We start from the raw sequence: 16406 nt of genomic DNA, 5'->3' as shown, positions 1-16406 counted from the left end.
TCCTGGCCTGGAGCCCAGTTAGTAGTGGGAGGTCATCAGCCCTTTGGGGAGTACTTGCTTATTGCTTTGCATTAACGTGTGTTCTGCCAGAAAGACTCGTACTCCAGCCTGGGAACTTTTAACATGTACGCACAAGCCCAGGAGTGTCCACCTGATGTCAGGCACCTCCCTCTAGCCCAGAGCAAGGTGGTCCTGCTCTCAAAGGGCAGGGCTGAAGGCTATACCCTCTCTGCCCTTTCTAGTGGCTCCCTCGTGCCTCAGCACGAGCGCTTCAAGATGCCCAGCCTCCCTGCCCCGATTCCCCTCCTGCGCCTCATTTAACAGGGTGAACTCTGCCTCCAGAGCCAGGCAACTAAGAGGGGATCGCTGAGCATTCCAACGCGCAAATTCCTAGAATCCAGTCCTAATTCATCCAATTTACAGCTACCTTGTTTTCGCAAGTTTTTTTCCTCCTGCTAGCTAACTAAGAAGAAAATAAATGATTGTTTTTCCTACAGAATATAGGGCAACACAGTCAACTGGAAAAAAAGATGTATTTCTTCTGGTGTAGGGTTTTTTTAGGAATATATTCAGTGTCAGGGTATGTCATTGCCCAGCTTCAGCATATAGGTGAGCTGCCACAAACATTTTATGGGTAACATATACTGTAATTCCTTCATACCTCATTATCCAATAAAATTTTTCTCTCTCCCATGCAAATAGGATGTGATTTAACTGTCCGTCCAATTAGTTAAAGAATATTGAAAATTTGGCACAACCACAAAATATTTGGAAATAGGTATGGAATTATGGTATTGAATCAAAGTTAGTTCACTTTCAAATTTTTTTGCACAGTGATGCTAAAAAAACCCCACAAAAATACCCCACCCTGCAAGTTTTAGGTCARTTTTACCGTAATGTGACACAGAAGCTTTATATAGTATGTTCTGAGAGATGCAGCACCAGAACTCAAGATAGAGGGAAAAAGTGTTCAGCTAGTTGGAGACTCGTTGGCTTTAGAGAGTTAAAGAAGGGTTAAATACAGCATAACATTTATGCACCTAAGGAACTCAAGAAGAACACTTTATGCAACTAATGACAATAAGATAGTCATCTTCATTTCAAGGTCCTGCTTTAATTAGAAATTAAACATGTGATCTCAAGGAGGCAAAGAAAAACTTGCAATGCCATGGAGTGATTCCATCCAGAGGTCACAAGAAAATAGGAAAATTAACAAAAAAAATTTTGTAATTCTTCACAGTAATATTGTTTTATCTCTGTTTAACTGAAGGCAAAATTGAGATTACCGTTGAACTCTTATGATGCAATTATTACATCAACGGATAAGAGGATCTGGTAAATAAAAAGACTGAGAGGTTTTCATGCTATTAATACTTTAACATTGACTATTTCAAGCTTTTATCAAGTAGTGATAATCAAACTTTGTTTAATAAATTCATATCCCAAAGTGTTGATTTGATGAAAATTACCTTCTCAGTAAAGGATGTGATTTTCCAGTGCTAAAATGAAGGATGTTCTGAATACTGGTAATTGCCCAATTATTTTGTACAATTATTATATTTTAACAAGCTCAATGAATTTCAAGGCAATCTGAACATTCTGCATGGTTTGTAGACATGTTTAATAGGAAGGCACCTGGCAGTGTTTCAATTACATGGTCTTCTTGTTAGCTAGGAGAATAGATATCTTTTTTTTCTTGCTGAGTGTGAAAATGACAACATCACAGTCTTCACACACCAAAACACAAAATACACCTTACACAATTCATTTTCCATTCCAAAATACATCTTATTTATTAGCATCTATCAGACCACAAAATGAAATCCAGGGAAAACAGCTCTATGTAGTTCAATGTGAACAGGTACTATCAAAAATACTATGACACTGGATGCAAAGTTAAAGCTGGTGGCATAGTACAACTTAATTGGGATGACTCACTGGACACTAAAAAGCTATGAAGGGATGAAGCAAAGCCTGGTCCTTCTATACCTCAGAAGCTCAAGAAGTAAAATTCTATGCACCTGACTGGCAGTGGGATCACCCTTCTCACTGCAAATTCACCATTTTCCCTGGTCTCAGAGAAGAGGGGGATCTGTGATAACTTTGGGCAGTTATTTGGCAATATGTGTCTGCATTTTGCTGAAAATTGAGACTGTTAGATGGGCAGCAAGAATGAAGTTAGGCAGGGAYGAACCAGTGAAAAACCCCAAACACAAGCTGAATGTAAATTGATGTGGAAACATTGATTCCCTAGGTCTGCAGATATTAGTAAGGCTCTGGCCTTAGAAAATTATACGATGACATTCTCATATAGTATGTCCTCCCCTTCATCTTTCTGAGGCTGTTCATAACTCCTCTTTGAGATTACCAGAAATGGTTACAGAGTCTCTTCCACGCAGCAGCAAAACTGGGAGGAAGCCTGGAGGCTTGACGGTAGACTTTCAGGTGAGTTTGAGGCTGGAAGAGCAGCGTGCGCTACTGAAGGGAAGGGCAGGTACAATAAAATGTGATAGAAGAGACTGCTTCTTCTAGACAGTATTGTCCTTCTAAATGAAAATTTCAGGTAGCATAAGCCCAGTGGCTAGAAGGGCTCTTATGCTATTCTAAGTCAGAATGATACCAAGGGGCTCCACATATCCAAGTTATTCAGGATTTAGGCTATATGTTGACAACAGAATGACAACCCTAACTGCCCCAAAAACAAAGCATGCGATCACACTAATTTACATATATGTACTCTATTCACAGAGACATCAGCATTTGGAAGTCTGCTGTTCCCCATAAGCGGGAGAAATATGATTTGTACCTTATTTACAGTATAGTAACTCCCATTAGCCAGCAAAATAATACAGTGGCAAAAAGATAAGAAATGAAAGAACCAGTTACAGAGAAGCCATAAAGCACAAGGCAATAAATAACATCAGTAGCACTACTGAATGCCTTACATGACTTGAGCTTTGAGTACTGGGAAGTCCACATGCACAACTGAAACCTTCCTTTATTTGTCTGCCTTTCAATTACACATTTTCTCCCTCCTTTACTTACATTCCCTCCCCCACTTTTTTTTAATCTTTACCTACAATAATAAGGAACACTTCTAAGGTTTTACAGCTGAACATACTGAAAAATGAACAGCCATCAAAAAAGCATATGGTCGTATACTCATATGCTTCTGTGAAAATATTACATTTATTCTTATAGGTGCTTCTGGTTAAGAAATAATATACTGTACTAGATAATCCTTGTCACTGAAAAGACTAACTGAATCTTAATACAGAAGTGAAACAGAGGTACCAAATAATGCACTGTGATTTCTATCACTAGCAACTTAGAATGTAGAAAACCCCTGAGCGGCAAGAAACAAGTGTTACCTGACAATATTATTGATTTTTTTATTTTGAAAGCATCACCAAATAAGCACTGGAGGGCAAGGTTGAAAGAAAGCAAAAAACAACAAGATTTGAATTGTAGTAAAATATTTGACATGCTAATGAAATTTCCTTCTGATAAATTAATGCAAATTGGCCTTGGAAGGAACAGTCTCAAAGTGGGTTAAAAAAAACATGAACAAAATGATAAGTGACAATATACCTAACCGGGGAGGGTTTGTTTAATATCATAGAAAAGAGATAGGTGTCAGGACTTGTTTTATTTAACATCCTCATTAATGATCTAGAAGAAGAAACAAACAGCAGGTAATGAGATTTGATACTTGGGAGGATTAGTTAGCACTAGTGAGAGCTGCAAATTATTGCAAAGCAATAGACACCAAAATCATGGGCAGAAAACAACAAAAGGCACAAAACAAAAAGGTAGAAAATAAATTTAATAAAAATATACCTGGGGAAATTTAAACCAGAAGAAATACCGCTTCAGAAAAAAACCCAAAAAACTAGGAAGCAGGAACATGGGAAGAGGTTTAAGTATGAGAGCAGATGACTTATTACATATTGGATTCTATTTTGAAGATGTTGCAGCTAACATCAAAGAAATGTAAGGCTGTATCAGATGGCAGGGGGGTGACAAGCATTCACATCTCTGCACCATTTTGGAATATTGTGTTTGGTTGTTCCAGTCTGGGCATTTCTGCCCAGGCACTTTCAGAAGAGAATTCAGAAAAGAGCAGTAAAGGTGATAGTGAAGGAGCTAGATGGATTGATCTCTGTGGAAAGATTGAAAGTGATATGTGTTAGCTATTAAAGCATTGCTTGGCAAAGTAACAATTTTGAAAGGATGGAGAGCCTAGCAGTCATTTACATCTAAGGAGATACAGAAAAGCAATATGCAGCTCAGAGTACTGAAATCACATCACAAGTTAACCTGTCAAACAAGGAAAATGCAGTGTAACTCTTTCCAAATTATTTGGGCCTTAACATATATGGAAATTGCTACATTTGAGAATGGAGAAGTAATTTGAATAAATTCTCATGAAAACCTATAAAATCTTACATAGTTAATGAGATAGTAATGATGCAACATTAATATCTGCTTGATAAAATCACTCTTACACAAAGTAAAGATTATCATTTAGCTGGGCTCAGAAAGGCAGAGTGACAGCATAAAAAGCATATTTCTAAGCAGTTATAGATGGTTACAAAGTCTGATCACGTAACTCAAATAATGCAAAAGACATAGTCAATGCCTTCAGATGCTTTGCAAGGAATGTCTTAACTACTATTATGAAATGGTATTTATTAATAAAAAGAAGCCAAGCAATCAGACTTACCTGGGATCACTGCGATGCACACAACATAACTGACAGATGGTGTTAAGTGATCATTTCTAGTCAATACTTCAAAATCCTTCGAAAAGTTCTTGATCCCAGCTAACACTGACAAGCTTCTTGTTTTAGCATGCAGCACACAGAGCTGGCCTACAGCTCTCTGTTGGATCCACCTGCTGAAAGAGCAGGGTTTGAAAATCACACCAAGCAATACCAACAAACATCAGGGATTGCACTGGGGACAGCAGCCTGTAACCCCGTGCCACAGAAAACCAATTGCTTTCCATTAGCAATCACTTGCTAAATCCAGTAGCTAACCTAGAATGGAAGCACAGCTTTGTAAAAAGGTTGCAGCTTTTTTAGCTTTTCTGTCACTATCTTTTGCAGAATCAGTTCTTATTTACAGAATATGGTATTCCTCAGAGCAGTCTTATGTATTGTAAGGCAGTTTTCACAGGTACACATGCTAGCGTAGACCGCAGTGGAGTTACAAGAAGTGATAAAAGAAAGGGCACTGGAATTGGGATCTTAAACCTCACATGCAATTTGCTGATGCAGCAGGGCCAGGACTTGAAACCTGTGGTCAAAGCAAGAATTAGGTATTGCTCTGCCATTTTATAAGAACTACCCTGTTGATAAAAAAAACTTTTGAAAAATTTCTGGACAAGTTCAGTTACTTCTCCCTGACAGGGCTAGTAGGTAAATAAGGTTTATCTTGAGTTTATTTCTGGTGTATCCAGCTGTATTTGTTCTGCTCTTAATTTCACTTGGGTCATAATGGTATAGTAGTGGTGGTAATGGTATATAGAGTGATAGTAGCATCTTACCAGATATTGCACACATCCATGCAGCAGCAATGAGATCTCTAAAAATCTTACAAAGTTCAGTGGAAAGTAGAAACCCCACAGTGTATTTTTCATCTCAACAGAGCCATGTCAAATTGGAATTGAAGTCCGTAAGAAGTAATTCATTCAAGTTCATGGGAAAAATTAGGTACCACAGAGAGGTAATTTCTCCACACAATACAGACAAGTAAGAATCCTCAGCAGCAGTCAGTTATTTCTAATTTAATAAATACGAGTGTGACAGTCATCTGCCTTGAGGCTTGGCTCAGTTCAGAATCAAATGTGGCAAACTAGCCATCAGGCAGCTTGGGAATAATACCAGAATTGAGCCCAATCCTTTCCATGGCTTTCCTAAATCCAGATTGGATCAGAGTAAGCTCAAGCCAAGATGCAGAACTGCCACTGCAGAAACGCAGAAAGGTCAGTAGACCCAAGAAGAGGCTCATCCATCCTCTCAGCTCCTTGACCCAAACTTTTCGATTCCTTCCCATCTTTCATGCTAAAAAGGAAGAGGGAGGTTTGCTGACTGGTAAAATATGTCAGCCCTCTAGCCACTGCACTTTGTGTAGGTGAGCTATTGCCTGTCTAATGACAATAACAGGGAGGCTCCTGGAGCTTCTCCAGCTTTGGTGCAAGGTTTAGGACTCTATCTCAAAAAGATATTTGTTTTGTCACACAACCAGGGTCTCATGGACACCTATCCATGGACAAAATAATTGCTCTATCAAATGAGCTGTAGGAAAGTGAACACTTCGGTGACTTCTTCTTTTCCTTTTCAATCTTTCTGTGGGACACGATGTAATCTATTCATCCACAGCAGGTTTGTGAGTTCAGAAACTTTTAGCTATTCTCATTTGTCCTTTTCAGATCATCCTGGGTTGCAAGAAAGGATTCTCCTTTCTTCTCCTTGGTTTTTATCTGCTCTAGAATGGCTTTACTGAGAAAGAACACACAATAAAATGTCAAGTATCAAAGAGGCAGTCAGGTGTTTTTTCTCATTTCCAGTTGTAATACCACTGTGAATCATTTTTACTCTTCTCTGGGAGATAGCCTTCATTTTATGTCCTTAATCTCTGATTTGTAGTGGCTCTGGTTTATGATTTTCCTCAGAGAAAGCTGTTAACGGARAGTATACTGTGATTCCTCATTTGTGTTATAATAAGCATATATAACTCCTAGAAAAAACCTGAGTTGGATTGATAAATGTTCTATACACAACACACGGAAGCCCCCTCTGACTGTCAGCTTCAGTAGAACTGCTTGTGGAGAAAGTTGCTCCTCTGCATCAGTTGAAACTGCAGAATTGGAAAGATGGATCCTACTCTAACAGAGGTAATAGCAAATGAAGCGCAAATCTCTCTGAACTAGCTCTTTACTGGGCTATGTGTTTCTGTCTGTCTTGAATAGAAAACAGAACCAGGTTGAAAAAGGTGCTGAGCACTATTCAGAGGGCAAGACCTCTCTGGAAGCTGATAGTTCTCTGTAAATCTCACAGTCTTTCTGTTCACAGCAAAACAAAGCTAACCATTTTTGTAAAGAAAATTCCTGAAGCTGATTATGATTCTTCAGAAAACAAAAACATTTCCTTGGCACATGAAAGATCATGACAAGAGTAGCAAATGTGAATGCCATAATCACAGGCATGGTCTTTGCCACTCAAAATTGTAAAGAACAGCTGTTGGGTAATGGGACAGATATGCTGAGTTGTGATTATTGTGATTATTGCCAGACTGAGTAGGATCTATATGTACAGAAAAACAATGCCAAAGCATCCCACTATTGTTTGACAGCCAAATCCTCCCTTCACCCTTTATTTCTCTGCATCGTGCTTCAGGCTCCAGTCTACTTGGCCTAGGGACTGTCATACACTATATATCTGCTAACTGTCTAATGCAATACAGCTTTACCTAGATAAGGCTATATTTATCTTGATGAATTTAGAGTTTTATTAATCATAACAAAGCACTACTGTGGATACACATATTACCTAAACTTAAAAATATCACAAATACTTTATAATCTGGTTGAGGGGGTTCCAAGCAACCTATTTATCGATGGGAATAGTTAGGGCATGTTAAGAATAATCCAAAATTGGAAGGATTTTAATGATCAGTTATACAGATGGCACAGCAAGCTACTAAAAAAGAAATGTGTCTGAAGATGACTCGGCCTTCCACTCTTGCAGGGTAGACAAAAGGTGATCTTGGCTCTGCTGCATTACTTTTCCAGTTAGCTGAAGTGCTAGTGCTCATCTTTCTCCTGGCCGTCTGCAGACTGGAAAAAATTAAAACCTAAGACAGTTGATAAAAAAATGGAGCTGTTGTTACTGTGACACTCCACTTTCCAGTTGTTGCCTAAAAAACAGTGTAAAACACTATCACTGAAGGAAAACTAATGCTACTCAAGACAGAAGTTAAAGTGATGCTTATCTTTATCAAGTAGTTTTATCATTCTGTTTTATATATAGATACATGCGTGCATATATCTATATATGTTATCCTGTAATCCTAGAGGAGAATAGCCATTATCTTCAAGCTGGTAATTCTGTTTCACATCTCTCTAAGACAGCCCTTGGCTAATTTATAGCTTTCTAGTCCTGAAGCTGCCCTTACTTCAGATTGGTCATAATCTGGAATTTACTTGGTACGCGTGAAGGTCTTGGTCGGGAACCAGTAAATTCCTATGTGTTATTGGGACTGTAAAGCATGAACACAATGTACAGATTAATCACACTGGGAGCTAACTGAATGAGATACTGGTTTTTGTAATTAATTTTACCACACCAAAAATGCACAGGGATCCCATATATGGTGTTTCTATTTAAATTAAAAGAGACTAGAAATGTTTAGGCCACTAAAACATATATATGAAAACATATACCAGCAAAACAGTTGCTTTTGCTGCTATAATTTGTTCTGTTTGGGGAACCAATATAAACTACACTGGTGAAATCACCCTTTCACTGGTAACAAGTGCACCTGAACTAGCCATGCCAGAAAACACTGTCCAGTGGAAATGAAATCTCAGTTGTTTTATGTTTGGATGGTAAGATGGAGATCAACAGATAGAAATAACTTTTTATTTGGACATTCTGGCAGAAGACTTTAGGCAGGGCTGGGCTCAGCTGGTCTAGCCTAGGCCTGTAGCTCAAGTCAGCTAAAATACCAGCTTGATTCTATCAACCCTGCAAAAATTATTCAAACTTTCACAGGTTTGGGGAAAAGATATATTTTTGCTAAGTTCTTGTACTGCATGTGATCAGTGCCATGCAGGTAGATTCTAATAAAAAATCTACCTTAAATGAGTCTCTGAGGTTTGAGGGTAACAAAGGTTTTTCCCTGAAGCAAACAGATCATTTCTTTTTAAATGTAAGCAGCCAAAGACCTTGTTGACTCTGTTTCTTGATTTCTTTTGAACAGACATAATGACAACAGTACTGCCTAATAAAAACTGAGTGAGAGCAGATCAGCTCCATTTGTGATTCTGGAAAGAATAGCCTGATTCAGACCCTATAGGGAGACAGTGTAAGCTAGACATCAGCCTTTTTTATGTGCAAGGTGCAATGCAGTAAATTAAATCTCTTCCTCTTCCACTGTTACTTCCACCCACGCGAAGAAACTAATTGTATGACTCTGCACACTGCAGATGCAGGCAAACAGAAGACATTTGCAGGCTGAGCCTCATCTTTGTGTTAACAGAAAATGATTATGCTCATTTTAGTGCACAATCCCCTAGCCACACCTAGCAATCCATACAGGGATATGTCCAGACAGATGCAATATTGCTGGGGTTTAAAAAGATCCAAAGGGATTTAAGTACTCAAATGTCACTGAAAGTTGAAGGGAGTCAGGTCCCTACTTCCTTGTGTCTCCATTTAAAATTTAAACAATGACACACTTGTCCATCGACGCACCTTTGCAAGAATAATGCTTTGTGGTGATGCTTCAGATAGGCGTGTACAGGCTTTTTGAACAGTGCAAAATGCTGAGCTGACACAACTGCCATTGACTTTGCTGAGAAAACTGAATAGTGAGCATCGCTAAAAGTAAGCATGCATATATGCATGTGCCTAAACATGGACAATGGCTTAGAATCTCATTCGGTAAAAAATAACAGTGGTGAAATCAAGGAATTAAGGTGATTAACACGAAGTGCAGAGCTGCTGAACCCTGGGTATCTGGAAATGCTGGCCTTTGGCTTTTGTAATGAGAATTCCGATAGGAAGGGACAATATGAAAGATTAAGAAAGCAATGAATTTTGGTATAAAACAAACCAAATCTGACTCACCAGCATGAGCAGCAGAAAGATCTTTAAAATTTGTCCTTTAAAGCCAGGGTAATGCAACTGAGAACTCCTTTGATAAAGAAGAGAATGAGAGATGCATAAAATCCACTCTTTTTTGTCTGGGTCTGTTTCCAAACTGCCATGTCTTTCTTTTCTCTTCCTTTCCACTGCGGTGTGGTAATGCCTGACTCATGTTACCTTAGGCCAGTTTCATCTCTCAGGTACCCTGTTGAACATTTAGAACAAGCCTATAAAGGCAATGGAGTCATAAAAAACATATGCCAAAGTAAGTAACAGCAGATCTGTCTTCAGACTGTTCTTCAATCCCCATGCATTTGTACAGCACTGTAATATGGAAGTAAATAACTTATTAGAATATGTTATGGTCTAGCTCCTTCTGTTAAATGTATAGCAGTCTCTGAACTTTATAAGAAGACTAAGGTCACACAGCTTCTAAATGTCTAAACATTTAAAATGTTTAGTAACAACATGAAACTAACTTGTATGGAAGAAAGATGTCCAAATATATAGGACTTGCTTTGTGCTTTGTAAATGTTTCCCTTCCTAGGAGGGAAACGTTTGCCCTTTCCTAGGGAAAAGTAATTCACCATATTAGGTTGAGATCCAGTACACTGCAGTGTAAGCATCTCATGAAATTCAGTTGCACGCTGTATGGAAATCTGGGTATGACTCATGACACAATACAGAATTGCAAGCAGACATTTACAATAACTAAGTAGAACTTTTAAATCACATACCCTTACTCTGTGCTGAAGGATCCTGGAGCAGCAATCCTTTTGGATTCAGCCAAGCACTTAATCATGTGCTTAATCCCAGATATGTGCTTAAACAGGACATGAGAGTGATTTAAGAGAGTGAGTGAGATTAAGCACATGTTTAATGGTTTTATATGGCCCACAGCATGTGCTTAAATTACTTGCTAAACTAAAGACAGAATCGTCATCCAAGTAAATTTTGCCTGCAATCTGAGGGTTGCATGTTTCTTTACAGAGAACAATCCTGGACTGAAATTGAAGATCCTTGTAAAATTTCCGGTAGTGCTCACTGGATTGGAGGGTCACATTGTCTGAATGGATGCTTAATCTGGCACAGCATCAGGCTGTTTTTTCAAAAGCACTGAACAGCCGTGCCCAGTTATGCTCGGCACCACTGAATACCAGCCTGGAGGGGAAGAGATGAAGGGAATATTCACCCTACCTAACTGTGGACACACAATTTGAACACCTGAATTAGGCACCTGATTCAGAAGTAAGTTGCTACCTACTCAGCAAGACAGTCTTCTCCATAGAGTGATTCAGGGTAACCTTTGAATCCTCTGGATGCTCTAAAGGAACTATTTCCACTAATTTTAAAGGAAACCTAAAGAAATACTCAAACCAGAGTGTTATGAATACCTTTCCCTCAAGAATTTCAAATCGGGTGCTCAAAGCCCTGACAGAAATTTTGACTGTAGTGTCTTCAAAAGAGACCTAAGATCCAGTATTTACAGTTCCTTATACAATACTTACCTATTGCCATTCAAACCCAGTATTTTTTAACTGTCTAAACCCTTCCATTCAAAACCCCCTACACAGTTATGACTATTTTTTTATAAGAATAGGGTTATTCTTCCATCAGTACAGCTGCAGAAATACAGAATTATTTGGCAAGATGTACCCCAGCTGTTAAAAGGATTATCAGATGAAGAAATCTCCCTTTCTCTCTGCTCCCACCAAAACCAGCTGCATTATCAATATTATATTGATGCAAAATCTGAGCAAATATATAGCTTTGAACTCTTGTTCCAGCATATTACTGCTGCTTCTTCTTCCTCATTCTTGTTCCTGCTAAGAGTCTGCTATCAAAGTGAGCTTACACAGAATCATGTAAACTTGTATGTAGATTTTCTTCATATAAAGGTATAAGCAGTGAACTGTACTGACTTCAGAAAGCTGGATGTTAAGTCACGGATTAACAAGTGTTTTTAATATCTACAGGTATTTTCAGAAAAGTTTCATTCAAGTATGGTGACCATTCTAATGCAGAATAACTGAAATATAATGTAAATATGAGAAATTAATAGCTATCTTTTTTAATTATTGTTTAATATGTTTATTACAAACTGTGAATTAGCATGAAGATAACTGAGTTACCTATTGATGTGTGACACTGAATATTGTCTTTACTTCCTGGATGTCTGTGATGCTGTGCATCACACTTTCACTATTCTTTAAATGTAGGACTTCAGCACTAATTCACTACATCTAATGGTGCTGCCATATGGCTTTATTCTTTGCCTAACCTTAACAGGACTGGTTCACATGAGCACTTTATGAATCAGCATATGTAAAGCTGCACGTCCTTAGTTCTAAGTGCATTTCCTTATCAGAATATATGGCACTACATTATGCTTCATGTTTATGATTTGAAACACTGACTGATAACATACAGGCATAGTCAAACAAAATGGTACAACATGAAACAACAACCAATTCATTTGTTTGGGGGAAAGACTATGACATCAGAAAGAAAGAATTATATACTCAGCTATATTTGATTGGTGGTAGTCAAATAGCTGAAATAATACAACCATTAAGATCTATTTTCTTGATAACTACCCATATCCACATAATACTATCTATTTATTTTTCTCTGGTATCTTAGTGGAACTTTGAACATATTTGACCTATTTTTTCCATTGGGTATTTACTGTGTTGTTGGAAGCAAAATTTCTCGTTCTTTCTAGTCACATTATCCTTATAAAATGTAATAAGAGAAGCAATATTTTTAATGAGTACTTGTGCTATTAAATAGAAAAATGTTTACTGAAATGATTTTTAGGAGTGCCCAGCAGGACTGGAGTTTGAGCCTTTTCAGTCTGCAAGCATAAATATTACTAACTGATTCAGAGCAAAATATATGTTTCTAGAGTCGGCCCTTTCCAGAATGTTGTTACGACTGGATAGTTTCTAAGAGCTCTGGAAATGGGTTTTCTGAATGGAAAGATTTGATCATCTGGAAAGGCTTTAGTCTGTGCAGGTATTCTGCATCTGCATAAACTCAAAAGTCATGTCACATAATAATGACCAGAAAGACTTTTCCTAAAAGTTTTAGACTACAATTATTTTCAGAGCTGAACTAATTTAGAAGCCAGCTTTCCTTAGGTTTGTAATATTTGAAAAAAATCACTGATAGAGCTTGGTTTGCTGTTGCAGAAGGAATTTCTCAGATGTAACAACACTCCTTCTGTTACTCTTATGCACATGGAGTTAAGCATGATTGTCACTTCTGTGGAATTGTGATCTGTACATAAGATATATAATGATTCATAAACAAAGTTCAAATGTTTCCCCTTCCCATGAATGTGCTCTTTACATAAACAGACTATGCCTACTCCTAATTTCTGATATTAATATAATTTTAAAGCTGTTAACGTATTTCAGAGTTCCCTTTTTCTCTTTAAAAATAATTTTCTTTATATTGAAAATGCTTATGATTATTTTCAGCTTGAAATGATTTTGGGGGAGGTAAGAAAGATGACAAATTTTTTGAAAACTGATTTTCTGAGTTTGGAGCTACAATATACATCTGATCAGAAACTCTGTGCTTGGATAACTCAAAAAGGCTAAAACTAGGAAGTTCAAACTCAATATGACATTTAAAAATCAAGCTGACTTGAGAGAAAACCCACTGGTTAGTGTGAAAGTCAGTTAATATTGCTTGTATGTACCTTTAGATTTTTTTAAACTACTTGAGAAAGGTATTTTCTACATACATTTATTTGAAGTATTTCTACTATGGATCTGTAGCTTATTTAAAGCACAAAAAATATTTTAACTTTCAAGACAGCATTTGTTAAGGCAGGTTTGTTAACTGAGCTGTAGTTACCTGAGACTTGAGAAGCAAACTAAATCTAAGTATAAAAATGGTTGACAAATCTTCAAACCACAGAAGTTAAAACTTTGGAAAGCTCAGACTTGTTCATCTCAGCTCAGTGTCTCCCTGAACATGGTCTCTTCTCGGTGTGACAGTGAGAGAAGGGGAAGTTCCATGGAGAAAGTTACATCTCTGAGGCTGTGGCTGGGCACCAGGGTAAGTTAGAGCGACCCACACAACTCCCTGAACTCTACGCAATTGCTTTATGCTTCCTAAGGAGTTGTTTGCCAAACGTTGCACTGCCAGCCTCGGGCACATAGGCACAGGCCTTTCCTTTCCTTACACCACAGGGGCTTGAAAGACAGCCAGAACAGGAGACATGTTCCTCTGTATAGACCAGCAAACAGCTTCCCCTGAAGAGACAGTTCTCCATAACCATTTACATTAAGGTTATATTAGGGCTTGTTTCTTTACTGTCTTGAAACTTGAGTAGTTGGAAAAAACATTTTAACCGCTACTACTCTGATGCAAGGAAATACGATCTGCATATTTAATTTGACCCCCTTGACTCATTCTTCTGTATTATTTATTTATACTTCTTCCAACACCTGTATGCCTGTATGTGAAATAAATAGGCAGAAGAGTGCTATATTTCAGACCCACAGTGACCAATACTGCGGTTAGCGGTGTCAGCAGCAGAACTTACTTTGACTTTKGTCATGAAAGCTAAGCACTGTAGTGTTCTTTCTTGCCAAGAAATCCTCAGCAATTCTTTGTTTTCAATAAATTACACATTCTCTCCACCCAACCCCTCTTTATTTATCAAGCCATACTTCCCAGTCAATTTAAGTCATTGGCTTGATTTTAGCTTATTGTTTTCTTTACAAAGGTTAAGACCACACACTCTGAGCTCTGCTAACACACTGTATTATGCTACTAGTAGACAAATTTTAACATCACATCACATACAGTTGCAGTTGCTGTTGGAACATGCTTTTTAAAAAATACCTTTATTGGATGAAATTGTCTCTTTCCCAAGAAAAATCTGGTTCTTTAATATAATTTATTATCCCTTTTAAAATTCTGTCTGTTCAATAAAATCTTTGCTATATTATAAATACCTGTAAAGAAAATATAATTTAAAATTCTGAGAGAAAACATTTTTTTTCCTTTTACATTTTTCACAAAACCCACACAGGTACCAAGGAAAGACTAACAATAAAAATAATTTACTCCTGTACAATCTCCTCTGGGTTGGAAACATTCAAAAGAGAGACGTTAAAGTTGTCCCCTGATGAAACTTTGGCTACAACATGGGAACTGAGCTTAAAACAAAGGAGGGTCCTACGTTTTCCCCCTGTTTAATCTGAGTACTTCTTTCACGGGCTGATTGATTGTTGCTAGTACTTTCCTCACCTTATCATACCTGATTGATGACTGGCTAAAATTGCTGTTCTCTGAGGGAAGCAGCCTCTAAGCTTCATTGCACAGAAGTAAAGCTCATCCTAACACACCGTATAGGAGTATTTTTGTAGAGATTAACTCCCAATTCTGAAAATTAAACATTAGTGGAAATATGTTAGTGCTCTCAATGTCCAATAGCAGCAATTAGAAATTTTAACATTTTGCTTGTTCAGTAGTTATAAATTGCCAGAAAGCTTGTGTGTTGAAGGGACAGCATAAGAAAGCTTTCTGATTTGGACGACTTCTGTATTTTTTATCACTTCTTGTTCTAAGCAAATTACTTAGTACAGAAGGAGTGATTAAGTATAAGAGATATCCAATCTCAGAGTTGCTGTTTTTGAAGTATGATAACATGGAGCAGAAATATGGAAGAATTCTTCAAATCAGCTAAGCTAAATTAATCCAAAGCTGGCAAAAATGCAGACTAAGTCCAAGACTGGCATGAAACTATCAGAATGAATGAATAAGCAGAGATTTCAAATCTTAAATTTGGTAAGACTTGTCTTTAGGCAGTTCTGTTTATCCATAAAATAAGATCTAAGTACTGTTACAGTAAACAGATTTTGTCTTAAGTTACAAGATTTAGTGTGAAGTTTGAAAAATCACTGTCCAAAGCGATGATTTATCAGCAAAATGTTAAACTCCTGTTTTACAGACACTTGCATCATTTAATGGAATAGATAGTGAAAGATAATAAGTATTTCTCAAATGTTTGGAAAATATATTTCAACAGATAGATATGAGAGAGAGAGCAAGAGTGAGAGCAAGAGCAAGAGAGAGAAGTAAAACCTAGTTAGTATTTATTCAGATTATCTTTAGCACTGTAATTAGATAGTGTTTTTCCTTCTATTAGGAATCTTTATTTCCTTGATCTAGATCCCCTCCAATTTCTGACTGTCCAACACTACACTGTTTTTTTAATTATGAACAACAAAGTAATAGGCCAATATTGACTTTGACTTTAAAGAGGCATGTGTGAAAAACTATTTCTCTAACAAACACTGCCATTCGTATCATTCTGCTCCAGATTTCATTTTTTTCACCTGGGATAGGGTGATAGACCTTTCTGACCGGGCCCCTTCTCCCTTCACTACCCCTTTTCTTCTCACCACAGGATTCTCACCACGTTTCTCACTACTCTGTTTTTTCCTCTATTATCTCTCTTTCCATTTTTTCTTTCTTGCAACTGCTACTGTCAGGGAGCAGCCTGCCC

Source organism: Apteryx rowi, unplaced genomic scaffold (assembly GCF_003343035.1).
Source record: "Apteryx rowi isolate R43461 unplaced genomic scaffold, aptRow1 scaffold_603, whole genome shotgun sequence".
NCBI classification, from domain to species: Eukaryota; Metazoa; Chordata; class Aves; order Apterygiformes; family Apterygidae; genus Apteryx; species Apteryx rowi.
Note: the sequence above shows the minus strand (reverse complement) of the source record.